A 14,469-nucleotide genomic window follows, 5' to 3' on the forward strand; every position below is an offset into this window, starting at 1 on the left:
ACTCGCTTGAGCCCAGGAGTTGGAGGTTGCTGTGAGCTGTGATGCCATGGCACTCTACCCAGGGGGACAGCTTGAGGCTCTGTCTCAAAAAAAAAAAAATCCCTGAGAAGGCAGAGAAGTGAGAGCCTGCCTTTCTAGAGACTCCAGGTAGTGATGGTGCACAGTGAGGTGAGCAAGGCAAGAACAGATGCCCAACCCCTCACTGCTAAACACTGAATATACATCACTATAAAATAACTGAGTACGGCTCCAAATGCCTGCTAGGCAAATGCTGTTCTGCACCAAGTAGATAGAGACTAGTAAGGATGTGGCGGATTATATTCTACTTTCCAAGATGGCCACAACAGGTTTCCCACCCACGTGGTCTTTTTACAATGCAATGTTGGCACTCCTCCCCTTGAGAGGCAGGGCACATGTACCCTTTGTTGGAATCTGGGCAGGTCTATAATTATGACAGGGGTAACTATGTGACTTCCAAAGCTAGACCATCATAATCTTTACATGATGACAGTATCGTAGCCAGTGAAGTTTACCTAAAGCTAGGGCATAAATGATAATAGACCTTCTGCCTGGTCCTCTCAGAACATCTGCTCAGAAACCCTGCCACTATGAGGAGGCCTGGACAATAAGGACGGACTACATATAGATGTCTGACCAACAGTCCCAGCTGGAAATTGCTTAACATAGGGCTTTAGTCCGGATGGAAATTGCTTAGCATAGTGTCAGCCAACAGCATCAACCACCAGAGGTGTGAGTGAGGAAGCCGTCAAGATGTCTTATAGCCCCAGCGACCATCTGACTTCAACCACTTTAGAGATATTAAGAACCATTTCGCTGAGCCCAGTCAATCACTATAACTATCAAAGGAAAAAAATTACTATTAATTCAAAGTACTAATTTGTTATGCAGCAATAAATAACTGGAACAAGTAATAGCCACATTTATGGAGGCCTAACCAATATACTAGCCTGCCTCTTTTATGACTATGATTTTCTTCTTAAATTCACCTTGTCTCTCCAACCCAGGAAAGGGTCAGATATCCTTTGGTTAGCTCTTAGAATGGTGAAGAGCAAGGCTTTTGGAGACAGGCAGACTGAAGTTTGACTCACGGCTCTGCATTTACTGTGCAACCTCAGGTAATTTTGTCAACTGCTCTGAGCCCCAGTTTCCTTAACTTCAAAATGTGGTTAAAAATCCTGTGAGATAATTACAGGAGATGATATATGGAAATCACTTAGCATAGTGACTGGCATATAGTAAGCCTTCAATAACTGTTATTATTATTATTATTATTATTATTATTTTGAGACAGAATCTCATACTGTTGCCCAAGCTAGAGAACTGTGGGATCATCATGGCTCACTGCAATCTCAAACTCTTGGGCTCAAGCGATCCTCCTGTCTCAGCTTCCCCAGTAGCTGGGGCTACAGGCACCTGCCACAACGTCCAGCTAATTTTTCTATTTTTAGTAGAGACCGGTTCTCACTCTTGCTCAGGCTAGTCTTGAACTCCTGAGCTCAAGGGATCCTCCTGTCTCAGTCTGAGCTCAAGGGATCCTCCCAGCTCAGCCTCCCAGAGTGCTAGGATTATAGGCATGAACCACCTTGCCTGGCCACTGTTATTATTTTTATGACCTAATTTGCAGATCAGCTATTTGCTATCTGTGGACCAACCTGAACGTGAATTTCTTCATCTGGAAAATGAGGTCAGTAGTAACAACTACCTCAGAGTTGTTTTGAGACCTACCCAGTGTCTCACGCTGCAGCACATTTACCCTCAGTGTCACATGTCAGTGCACAAAACCAAGGACCCATCATTCATACTCAATGTTATGGGATCAACATTCTGACATGGTGCTAATACTGTGTTTTGGACTCAAACATCCCTAAAATGTAGTAGCATAGACTATACATGTTAAGACTATAATGTAGTTTTTTTTTTCTTTGAGACAGAGTTTCACTGTGTCACCCTCGGTAGAGTACTATGGCATCACAGTTCACAGCAACATCAAACTCTTGGGCTTAAGCAATTCTCTTGCCTCAGCCTCCCAAGTAGCTGGGACTACAGGTGCCCACCACAATGCCCCGCTATTTCTTTTTTGGTAGTTGTCATTGTTGTTTTTTTAGCAGACCCGGGCCAGGTTGGAACTCGCCAGCCCCTATGTATATGGCCGGTGCCCTAGCCACTGGGATACAGGCAACAAGCCTATAATGTAGTCTTACAATACAACTCAACACATGCCCTGCCCAGGTCAACAGTATTCCAGAGGTTGGCTGTGTGTGTACTTTCAGCCCTGGTTGCTCACAGAGAATTTCTTTTCATAACACAGTGGCTAAGAGCCTGTTCCTGGAGTCAGATTGTCCTGCATTCAAACCCCACCTCCTTTTCTTACTGGCTGGGTGACCTAGGACAAATTAACCTCTCTGAAGCTCAAATGCAAGTTGGGGAAACTAATCAATGCCCATCTTTTAATGTACTATCATAGAAAAGGCTAACTCCAACAACTGGCATTTTTAAAAAAGTACTGAATATAGATCTAAAAAATGAACAATCTTTTTAACCACACGTCCTATCACAAAGAGAAGAAATCCCTATTTGTCATCTCCAAAAATGGAGAGGGGTGGCTATAACATAAAGATTTTAATTTTGACCTAAGATGACATTTTCAGAAGCATGGGTCACTCAAAGAGAACTAGTGACCAAGAGGAGGACAGGGAAGAGGCTGTAGAAATCACATTATGAGGGTATTACAACACAGAAGACAGCTTCAGCTAGGTGAAATGGCTTGGCCATAATCCTGGGTAGGGAGAAAGAGCAGTGGATTTCAGATGGTCAGTCATATGGAGGGGGGAAAATATATATATATGTGTATGTGTGTGTATGTGATATGTATATATAAACATGTATTATGTATCATATCCTTATGTAGAAAGAATACTGTGTATATATAAAAGGGCAGGGTGGGGAGAGAGAGAAAGAGAAAGAATATGAGAGGCTGGGTGCAGTGGCTCATGTCCATAATCCTAGCACTCTGGGAGGGTGAGGTGGGAGGAACACTTGAGCTCAGGAGTTTGAGACCAGCCTAAGCAAAGCAAGACCCCGTTTCTACCCAAGATACAAAGATTAGCCAGGCGTTGTGGCAGGCGCCTGTAACCCTGCTACTTGGGAGGCTGAGGCAGGGGATTACTTAAACCCAGGAGTTTGAGGTTGCTGTGAGCTAGGCTGCCACTATAGCATTCTAGCCTGGGCAATAGAGTAAAACTCTGTCTTAAAAAAAAAAAAGAAAAGGAAAGAATGTGAGAATATGTACTGGGTCATTACACATGCTAGTATTTTCCTGATTTATCATGCAGTTATGTACCACAAAATGATGGTAATTCCATAAGATTATAAGAAGGTATTTTTACTGTACCACTGAAGTGTTTAGATACACAAATATTGCCAGTGTGTTATAGCCTGTGATACTCAATACATATGCTGTATAGATTTTTTTGCCTAGGAGCAATGGGTTTACCATACAGCCTAGGTATGTAGTAGGCTGTGCCATTTGGTTTGTGTAAGTACACTCTACAATGTTCATACAATGATGACATTATCCAGTGATGCATTTCTTGGAACCTAGTCCTTGTCATTAAGCAATGCATGACTATATTTCAATTTCTAAAGTGCCAGTCACTGTGCACAGTGGCTTATGCCTGTAGTCCCACCTACCAGGGAGGCTGAGGCAGGAGGATCACTTGAGACCGGGAGTTCCAGGCTACAGTGAACTATGATTGTGCCACTGAACACCAGACCGAGCAATAGAGTGAGACCTCATCTCTAAAACAAAATGCTTGTGAAAATCCATGACCTTGTTTACATCAATGAGCTACCACCCACAGATCCAAAATCCTAGTCCATATTATTTCTTTCTGTCCCTTTCATTATGAACCCGAGAAAGACTCCATACTTGAAATTTTGACATAAATTTGCTGGATTTACATAAATTACAGTTCTAGGAGAAATTTGACTACAACTATCTTGATATTACCTGTGGTTCTTGCTTCTCCTGGACAGCAAACCAAAAACGAAGAGCATAGTTATGAATTCTGACCCTTTGAGCTCGTTGTCCGACCTGCCTCAGTTTCTTCCTTTATATATCTGGCATAATAATAATAATAGTATCTGCCTTATGGGTAAGGCATGCAAGACAATTAACACAGGGCCTGGCACATAGTAAGTGCTCAAAAAATGTTGGCAACTATATTACTTATTATTTTTAAACTGTCAATTTAGTCTTGCTGCAGAGACCTGAAAGCACCTATGGCTATAGGTGGCACTAAATTAAGAAAAGGGAAGAATTTCTTTGCGGGAAATAGGGATCTTTGGAAGGTTTCTCGTTGGACGCGCTTTACCATGAATAGACACTAGAGGGCGCTCCGCGCTCAGAAAGCCGCTGTTCCATGCCAGGACCTCTGCCTGTCCCGGCTTGGACGGCCTGCTCTGAGACTCGCCTTTTAGGTCTGGTGATTAATCGCGGAAAAGTAGCTGCTGCCTTGATTCGAAAATTAAGGTCTCTGGAGGAAAGGGTTGGGGGCAGAAAAAGGCTACCAAGCAGGAATTTGGATTTGGCTCCTTCAAACTTTCACCAATTGGTTTTCTGCTGGCCTGTGACTTGGAGGACAAGGGGCAGTGTTTCATTTATCCATGTACCCCAGGGTCTAACACACACGATGCCTGGCAGATAGTAAGTGTGTTGTCAGTACTTATGGAATGGGATCATATGAGACCTAAATAATTATAATTATTAATTGGCAACTGGTGGCACTGAGCATTAGGGGAGCTCCCAGAGAGATGGGGTCCGGGGAGGACTGTCCAGAATGCCTTCCTTAAAGTCAGGGGTCCTGGTACTCTCTGGAGTACACAGAAAATACCTTTTCCTTCACAAATGGCTTGTGGATATTAAAAACAGCTTCATGCTCTAATTCCTTGATGTCCTTCTTGTGGAATGATTTCTAGACTTTTCACTGAGTGAAACTCACGCCCTAGAGTTTAGCACCTATGGGGTAAAGCATCTCCTATGAGCTGTATTATCTGATTTAATTGTGTCTTATCTCATTTAATCCTCACAAGTACCCTATCAGACTAAGGTTATCATCTACATTATACAGATTAGGATGTGGCAAGGTTTTGTGACTGGCCCAAGATCATACCATTAAGGAGAAGCAGGACTAGCATTTGAACCCAGATAGTCCAGGTTCAAAAGATACTTTTTTAAAATTTCACTTAAGTAGGCCGGGCACAGTGGCTAACGCCTGTAATCCCAGAATTCTGGGAGGCTGAGCCAGTGGATTGCCTGAACTCAGTGCTCGAGACCGGCCTGAGCCTGAGCAAGACCCTGCCTCTAAAAATAGCTGGACGTTGTGGCTGGTGCCTATAGTCCCAACTACTTGGGAGGCTGAGGCAAGAGAATCACTTAAGCCCAAGAGTTTGAGGTTGCTGTGATCTATGACACCAAGGCATTCTACCAAGAGTGAAAAAGTAAGACTCGGTCTCAAAAAAATTTCTTTCACGTAAAAGAATAACAAATGACAGTATAGAAGCTGCCAGATACTCTTCTGGGTTCTGCATATATTAAGTCATTCAACTGCTACACACATGCAGTTGTCATCCTTTCTTAATACAAAATTTCTAATACAGAAAAGTAATGTAACAAATGGCCATGTACTCACCATTTGAAATGAAATGTGGTTAATATTAAAACCTGATATTATCTGGCCACAACAATCTTGAATAAGAACAAAGTTGGAGCACTTATACTTTCCAATTTCAAAAGCTATAATAATCAAGATAGTGTGGTAATTGCTTAAGGACAGACACATAGATCAGTAGAATGGAATTGAGAGTCCAGAAATAAACCCGTATATCTACGATCAAGGTGTAAAGACCATTCTGTGGGGAAATATTTTTTTAACATGCAAAAGAATAAATGTGGACCCCTATCTTTGATCATTTACAAAACTTGGCTCCAAATGAATAAAAAAAACAAGTGTAAGAACTAAAACTATAAAACTCCTAGAAGAAAGCATGGGTATAAATTTCCGTGACCTTGGATGAGGCAATAGTTTCATAGATATGACACCAAAACCACCACACACACATACACACACAAGCTGCAGAAAAACAGATAGACTAGACTCCATCAAAAGTAAAAACTTGTGTGGCAGGGCACTATCAAGAAAGTTAAAAGGTAAACCACAGAATGAGAGAAAATATTTGCACATCATAGATCTGGCAAGAACCCTATATCCATAAGATCTTTTACAATTCAATAATAAAAAGACAAATAACACAGTTTAAAATGGAGTAAATGTTTGGACTAGACATTGCTCCACATAAGATATATAAAAGGCCAATAAGTACATGAAAAGGTGTTCAGCATCATTAGTCATTAGGGAAGTACAAATCTGAACCACAATGAGATGCCACTTTACACCCACTAGCATGGCTAGAATCAGAAAGACAGCAAGAAATATTAGCAGGGATGTAGAGAAATTGGAACCCTCACATATTACTAGTGGGAACCCACTTCTAGGTATATACCCAAGAGAATTGAAAGCATTGTATTTATGTAAAAACTTATAGATGAATGTTCATAGCAGCATTATTTATTATAGCCAAAAGGCAGGAACAATCCAAGTATCTATAATTGATGAGTGGATAAACAAAATGTAGCATATCCATGCAATGGAATATTATTTTATCATAAAAAGGAATGAAGTACTGACATGTGCTAACGATGAACCTTGAAAACATACTACGTGATTGAAGCTAGTCATTAAAGGCCATATATTGTATTGTTACATATATATTAAATGTCCAGATAGGCAGATTCATTGAAATTTGTGGTTGTCAGGGGCTGAAGGGAGAGGGAAATGGGGAGTGACTGCTAACTGTTACAAGTTTCTTTTGGATGATGAAAACATTCTGGAATTAGGGAGAGGGTGATTGGTGGGAGGAGGGGGACGCAATTGATGGGATCTCACCTAATGTACACAATGTGAGGGTGTTCAGCACGCCCCCTGGGTGAAGGGCTGTACTACAACTTGAACTTCACCTTGGAAGAGAGAACAATGAATGTAACCTAAATATGTATACCCTTATATTAATTTGAAATAAAAAATATATTAAAAAGAAAAGAAAAAAAGAAACATTCTAGAATTAGATAGTGGTGATGGTTGAACAACGTTGTTAATACACTAAAAACCACTAAATCGTACACTTTAAAATGGCGAATTTTATTGTATGTGAATTATAACTCAGTTTACAAAGGAGAAAAAAGTTGATATTTTCTTCATCTCTAGCTCCGTGGTTCTCAAACATTTTCGTCTCCCTTTACTTTTATTTATTTTTTTTAGACAAGAGTCTCACTTTGATGCCCTTGGTAGAGTGCTGTGGTGTCATAGCTCACAGCAACCTCAAACTCTTGGGCTCAAGCCATCCTCTTGCCTCAGCCTCCCGAGTAGCTGGGACTACAGACACCCGCCACAACACTAGGGTATTTTCAGAGATGGGGTATCTCTCTGGCTCAGGCTGGTCTCCAACTTCTGATCTCAGGCAATTCACCTGCCTTGGCCTTCTAGAGTGCTAGGATTACAGGCATGAGCTGTGCTGGGCTAGTCTCCCTTTACACTCTTAACTGTTATTGAGGGCCTCACAGAGCTTTTGTATATATGTTTTGGTTTTGTTTTCATGTGCTTATGTTCAACAGCCATTGACATTTACCATAGTATAAGTTAAAACTGAGAAATTTTGAAAATACTTATTAGTTCTTTAAAAACAGGCTAAACCACACAAACATAAGTAACAGTTTGTGAAAGATAACTATTTAAAAAAATAGTGAGAACAGTGATATTATTTTGCATCTCTGCAAATTTGTTTTGTGTCTGGCTTAACAGGAAATAGGTAGATTCTCATATCTTCTTTCTATCTACATTCAATCTGTTGAGCTACTTTGTTTTGTCTGAAATATAAGAAGAAAGTCTGAATAGCCAGGCATCATGGCAGGAGCCTGTAGTCCCACCTACTTGGGAGGCTGAGGCAAGAGAATCGGTTGACCCCAAGAGTTTGAGGTTGCTGTGAGCTATGACACCACAGCACTCTACTGAGGGAGACATAGTCAGACTCTGTCTCCAAAAAAAAAAAAAATCTATGAAGAAAGTTTGACCTCACACAGATATGTAGTTAAACAGGGAGAAGTACTTTAATAGCCTTTTCAAGTACTTGTGGATATTTTTCTCAGATAATGCACCAAAACTTGACAAATGGTCATTTCTTAAAGGTTAATTGCAGTGTGGAAACTGAAAACCTGTCAATGAACTTTTCATTAAAATTCACTGGTTTTGTCGGGAGCGGTGGTTCACACCTGTAATCCTAGCATTCTAGGAGGCTGAGGCAGGTGGATTGCTTGAGCTCACAGAGTTTAAGACCAGCCTGAGCTAGAGCAAGACCCAGTCTCTAAAAAATAGCCGGGCGTTGTGGCTGGTGGCTGTACTCCCAGCTACTTGGGAGGCTGGGGTGGAGACAATACTAGAAAGGTTAGGGAAGCCCTCTCTAAGGTTGACTGATGATGAGACACTTTGTTGGTGTCTTTGTAAAAATGCAGTGCTCAGGAGTACCAAGGATAGGGCTGGGTGTGGTGGGATGCCTGTAATCCTAACACTCTGGGAGGCCAAGGCACGTAGATCACTGGCGCTTACAAGTTCCAGACCAGTCAGCTGGAGCCAGAGAAAGACCTCATCTCTAAAAATAACCAGGCGTTGTGGCAGGTGCCTGTAGTCCCAGCTACATGGGAGGCTGAGGCAAGAGGATCACTTGAACTCAAGAGCTTGAGGTTGCTGTGAGCTGTGATGCCACTGCACTCTACCAAAGGTGACAAAATGAGACTCTGTCTCAATAAAAAAAAAAAAGAATACCAAGGATGTGTGTAACAAAACCATCTCCCCTCTGAGCCTGCAGGTCCCACTTTATTAAGAAGGCATAAATAATAATGTACTATGTTGGAAGGGTCAAAACCTGCACTGTGGCCAGGCTCAGTGGCTCATGCCTGTAGTCTAGCACTTCCCAGCACTCTGGGAAGCTGAGGCAGGTGGATCATCTGAGCTCAGGAGTTTGAGACCAGTCTGAGCAAGAGTGAGGAAGAAACCCCATCTCTACTAAAAACAGAAAAACTAGCAAGGCGTAGTGGTACAAGCCTATAGTCCCTGCTACTTGGGAGGCTGAGACAAGAACATTGCTTGAACCCAAGACTTTGAGGTTGCTGTAAGCTATGATGCCATGGCACTCTACCTAAGGGTGACAGACAAAAATACCTGCTTTATAATCTCATCTTTCCATCAAGCGAATCTCTTTATCTTGCAGAGGTTCAAGTCCCAAGTTCCTCACCTGCAAATGAGAATAGCAGCCAGGCCAACCTCAAAAAAAAGTTCAGAAGATCTAAGGATGTGATAGAAAGTTCTTATATGTTGTAAATGTGAGCGTTGCCTGTTCTGTTCAGGCTCAACTACCTTTACTCTACAGTGGGCTTCTTGTGAACCTCTCACCCTGAGCACAAGGTCAGATCAGCCAACTCACACTTTCCACCTTCCTCCCCACCTTTTCATAGGAAATTTAGTTTGAATCAGTTCTCCTCCATTCCAAATGAAGATTCTTCATTTGGGGAGAATAAGATAAAGGATCTGACATCAATCCTTATTTTTGAAAACATCTTGTCAATTTCCAAAGATTATTGAAATCTTTTAAAATCTTTCCTCCTAAATCAATATATTTGAATCACTAACAAGCCTATCTTTGTTTTTAGCCAAGTCATAGAATAAAACGCTGAGCCCTGCACTAGCGCTAGACACCCCCGACACACACACACACACAGTTCCCTATTGGGCATATTCTCTGTTATTAAACCTCCAGCTTGTGTTCTGGCTGTCAGAGGTGCTGTGTCCAATGTCTGCAAACAAGGTTCCCTGCAGGTTTCTCCTCCAAAAGTTTGATCTTGAATTAGTTCACTTGCCCCAACCAAGGCTCAGATTCAGTCCTAGAGTCAGTCGCCCTCCGCTTGCTCCAGGTGGCCGCGCCATAGGGATGGCAGGCCGCGAGCCCCCCAAACACGACGGTGGGCCGCGGGGTAAGGAGAGGTGCTTGAGCTGGGGGCTCATGTCAAGGAAATCCCTCAACTCCGGCCCTCTCTGGTCAAAAGCTGAGTGAGGGAGGAGGGCGACGCGACGTCACCCTGGGCGGCCCTAGCTGGCACCAAGGTCGCGAGGTTCCAGGATAGGAAGGGCCCTATCCCCAGGGGCCCTGTCTGTGCCAGGAACATCAGCCCGGATCCGCCCGGCGGAGAGGTGGGCCGGGCGCCGCCTTCCCTCGGGCGGCCAGCAGGGGTCAGTGTTTGGCCGCTGGTGAACAGGCCGCCACCAAATCAGGTTCCTCTGCCTGGCTTTTGCCCCTATACAGGTGTCTGGACCTATTCCCTGACCATTAATCAGGTTCTTGCCTATAAAGACTCCTTATCTTTCCTGGTTCCCCAACGCTGTTCTTCCCAGGTCCCCATGCCGGCACCCCTCCGTATCGCTGGACCCATGGATATTACTTCCTGGCCTCATACCAGACAGTGGTGTCAAACTCCAAGAGGACATGGCCTGGAGTCAGAAGATCTGGGTTCAAATTCCTGCTCTGCCAATTACCAGCTGTGTGATCTTGGGCAAGTCATCTTACTTCTCTGTGTCAAATTTCTAATCTTCAAAAATTAGCTAACAGCAACACGAATGACTGTTACACCATGTGCCAAAGATTTATATGGCAATATACTATGTGTGTTATCATTTCATGACTTAAGCTGAGACAACTGCTCTGAGAGATGAACAGCAGCAGGAAATAGCAGAGCTAATAAGGTGTGGGGAAATGACAACAGGCATCTGGACTGTCCTTGTCATTATGTTTCCCTACCTTGCAGAGATGTAGAGTTTTGTTTTGTTTTGTTTTAAGATAAGGACTCACTCTATCACCAGGCTGCAGTACAGAGACCCAAACATAGCTGACTGCAGCCTCCAATTCTTAGGCTCAAGCAATCCTCCTGCTTCAGATCCCTGAGTAGCTGGGACTATAGGTGCACACCATCATCCTTGACTAATTTTAAAGTTTTTCTTCTTTTTCTTTTTAGAGATATGGTCTTGCTGTGTTGCCCAGGCTGATCTTGAACTCCTAGCCTCAAGGGATCCTCCTGCCTCAACCTCCCAAAGCACTGGGATTACCTCCTACAGATCCTAACACAGAGCCATTTCTCTACAGACCATTCAATTATCAGGCAAATGACACTAATTACTACTTCTAATGACCATTGTCAAGTTTAATTAAAGGGTTTTATTGGCTCCCCAAAATTCCTACTGCACTCTAAAATCATGGGGATTTGGCTGTGGTATCAGCCTGCTTCACTGTAATCTCAAATTCCTGGGCTGAAGCAATCCTCCTGCCACAGCCTCCCAAGTAGGTGGAACTATAGGCTTAGGTCCCCATGCTCAGCTCACTTTTTTATTTTTCGTAGAGACAGAGTCCCATTCTTGTTCAAGCTGTTCTCAAACTCCTGAACGCAAAGTGATCAACCTCCACCTCAGCCTCTGGGAGTGCTAGCTAGGATTACAGGTCCTGCTGAAAGTGTCAGATTCAAATCATGGTAGCAGCTAGAAGAATTTCTCTGAGGAGGAAACAGATGATGAAGAAAGCATGATTTTGACATTGGTTCCAGTTAAAGATGATTCAAATAATGAACAAACGGAACCAACTCTTTCTCCAATTTCTAATGTCAAACTGAACGATCCCCAGAAACACAGTGAAGTTCATCTACCTCCAACAAATAAACAATCAAAAGCCATCCGAAAAGCTAGATGTAAAAAACCTGATCTTCCCTTGCCAACCGTTTTGCCTCCCATTAATGATATGTGTCGAGACACTTCGAAGAACTGGTGCCAGCAACTCAAGTTGAGTACTGACAGCAAGAAAACAGAAGTTTTTCTGAGGTTTCAGGCGCATGACTTTCCTGAACAGAAATATGAAATTCCTGAAACACCAAAGGAGGCCAGACTACATTCATGTTCAAGGAAACTCAAGGCAGAGACCAAGAGAGCAAGACCTCAGGAAAGGTCCAAGATCAGTGTGAAAACGGAAGAGCTCAAAAGAGTGGAAGTGATCATGTCAGCTCAGGAATCTGCATTGGCATCGTGGGCAAGGATTGCTGCAAGAGCTGGTCAGCCTGAGACTGTGAACTCATGGTCCGTTCCTGCTTCTGCTGAGGCCTTTTTGACAACAGCTTCTGGCCTCAGCTGGTGTGTGATCCTTGGTGAGGCTCTCCTGGAAGACACAGAGGGCTGGAGCTACCTATAGTTTCATGCAGGTCAGGCCTGGGTGCCTGCCACTCCCAGGAGGATGATTTCCCTCTTCCTGTTACCAGCCCTCTGTACTCCTGTTCCCTCTTCCTGTATTTTCCCATCTCCAGGCCTAGAAGATAATGTGTTATGTCCTGACTGTGCTAAGAGAAATAAGAAGATAATGAAAAGATTAATGATAGTGAAGAGGAAGAAGTGATCTCCTTCAAACACAAAGTAGGAGACCAGAATACGCCACCTCAAAGTATTAAAGAGTGATGGATATACTTTCAGAATGTGTAAGCTGATTTGAGGAAATGGAAGAAGAGATCATTGGAAGGAACCTTTGTGATCTACAAAACAGAATCAAGTAATTAGGACTCCCCTGTGAAGATTGAGTGCCAGACCCTTTGGGGGGCTTGGAAAGTGGCTTGGAAAGCCACTAAAATAAAGTCATTGCAATCGAAAAAAATATAAAATAAAATCATGGGGATTCAATAACAGTCTTTTTATCAGTATGTTCACAAGATAAATTAAGTAAACCAGCTTACTGACTCATCTTTGTGACTTAGGCCACTGAGAATAAGGTGTGGGGAAATGACAAATGTGATAAAACTGAAGTCTCTGAGGACTTGAGAAAATGCTGTGGGCACGTCGTTCCAAATGCAACCCTCAGCCTCATCTCCATCCTGGCTCTGCTTCAATATTACAGATTTTATATTATTTCTACTATTTGCTCTTGTCTAAAGTATTTTTGAGGACCTTGATACTTTGGTGCTGATCAAGCCTACTGGCCTAAAATACCAAATCCTAGACAGAGGTGTGAATATTGCCCCCACGGGATGGCAACAACAGGAGGGCAGAGTACACCTTCATTTCAAAATCAGGCATAGACTCAGAGAGAAAAATGAAAATAAAAACAGGCTGTCTATACTGACTCTCTCCCTAGAAGTCCATTTATTTATTTATTTGCAGTTTTTTGGCTGGGGCTGGGTTTGAACCCTCCACCCTCAGCATATGGGGGTGGCTCCCTACTCCTTGAGCCACAGGCGCTGCCCTGGAAGTTCATTTAAAGAAAATAATAACAAAGTACAATTAAAATCTTTGGGGGCTTTGGCACCCGTAGTTCAGTCGTTAGGGTGCCGGCCACGTGCTCCCGGGGCTGGCAGGTTCAAACCCAGCCCACGCCTGCTAAACAACAATGACAACAACAACAACAACAAAAATAGCTGGGCCTTGTGATGGGTACCTGTAGTCCCAGCTACTTGGGAGGCTGAGACAAGAGAATTGCTTAAGCCTAAGAGTTTGAGGTTGCTGTGAGCTGGGACGCCACAGCACTCTACCAAGGGCAACATAGTGAGACTCTGTCTCAAAAAAAATCTGTGGGGGCTTTTTGGGCAGTGTTGCAATTGAGTCTGGGAGGAACTAATAACTTAACTTCCCAGCTCCAGTTTTCTCAACTCTAAATGGTGGTGGTATTCCCTTCCAGTTTCCCTCCAGCTTCTCTGATTATTCCTTTTATTTGGGTTGTAAATTCTCCTGTTTCTCTCTCCTTAATCCTTGATAGATTGTGTCCTCAGATTTCTATTTTTCTCTCCTTATACTCTCTCCTTGGAAAGTCTCACCCATTGGTGGATCTGCCCATCTGGAGTGACTCCCAGATTTATGTTGCCTGTCCTGGGCTTCTTTACACTCTTCAGACTAAACTTAAAAAACAAGTATGGATCAAGCATCCAACCTTGACCAATCAACTGTAGCTGGGAAGGTGGAGTCATATGAATGTAGCAACGACTATTAGAATCACAGAGATGAAGTGGGCAAGGAGGAAGGAGAAGCTACCAGAAAGTCTGCAATGGCCTGCGGGACAGACCACCACTTAAGAGTTACCAGCTGAGGACATTTCTACCCTGATACCCCCATAGATGTTTCATCATCATCTTCCCCTAAAAAGCTCTGAATCTCATCCTGTTATCCTAACCTCAATGAATGGGCTGTCATCTATCAAGTCAATTAGAGACCTGAGAAGCATTCTAGAATGCTCTCTTTCTGTCACCAACCCAATACCTCTAATTAATCA

At 43.0% G+C, this 14,469-nt stretch overlaps 1 pseudogene; it reads left to right on the forward strand.

Annotated features, from left to right (window-relative positions):
- Positions 1-10,116: 10,116 nt before the first annotated feature.
- Positions 10,117-12,612, forward strand: LOC111724028 (annotated as a pseudogene).
- Positions 12,613-14,469: the final 1,857 nt, after the last annotated feature.

This window comes from Otolemur garnettii, unplaced genomic scaffold, assembly GCF_000181295.1.
Source record: "Otolemur garnettii isolate 467f Iridium unplaced genomic scaffold, OtoGar3 scaffold00018, whole genome shotgun sequence".
Taxonomy (NCBI): domain Eukaryota; kingdom Metazoa; phylum Chordata; class Mammalia; order Primates; family Galagidae; genus Otolemur; species Otolemur garnettii.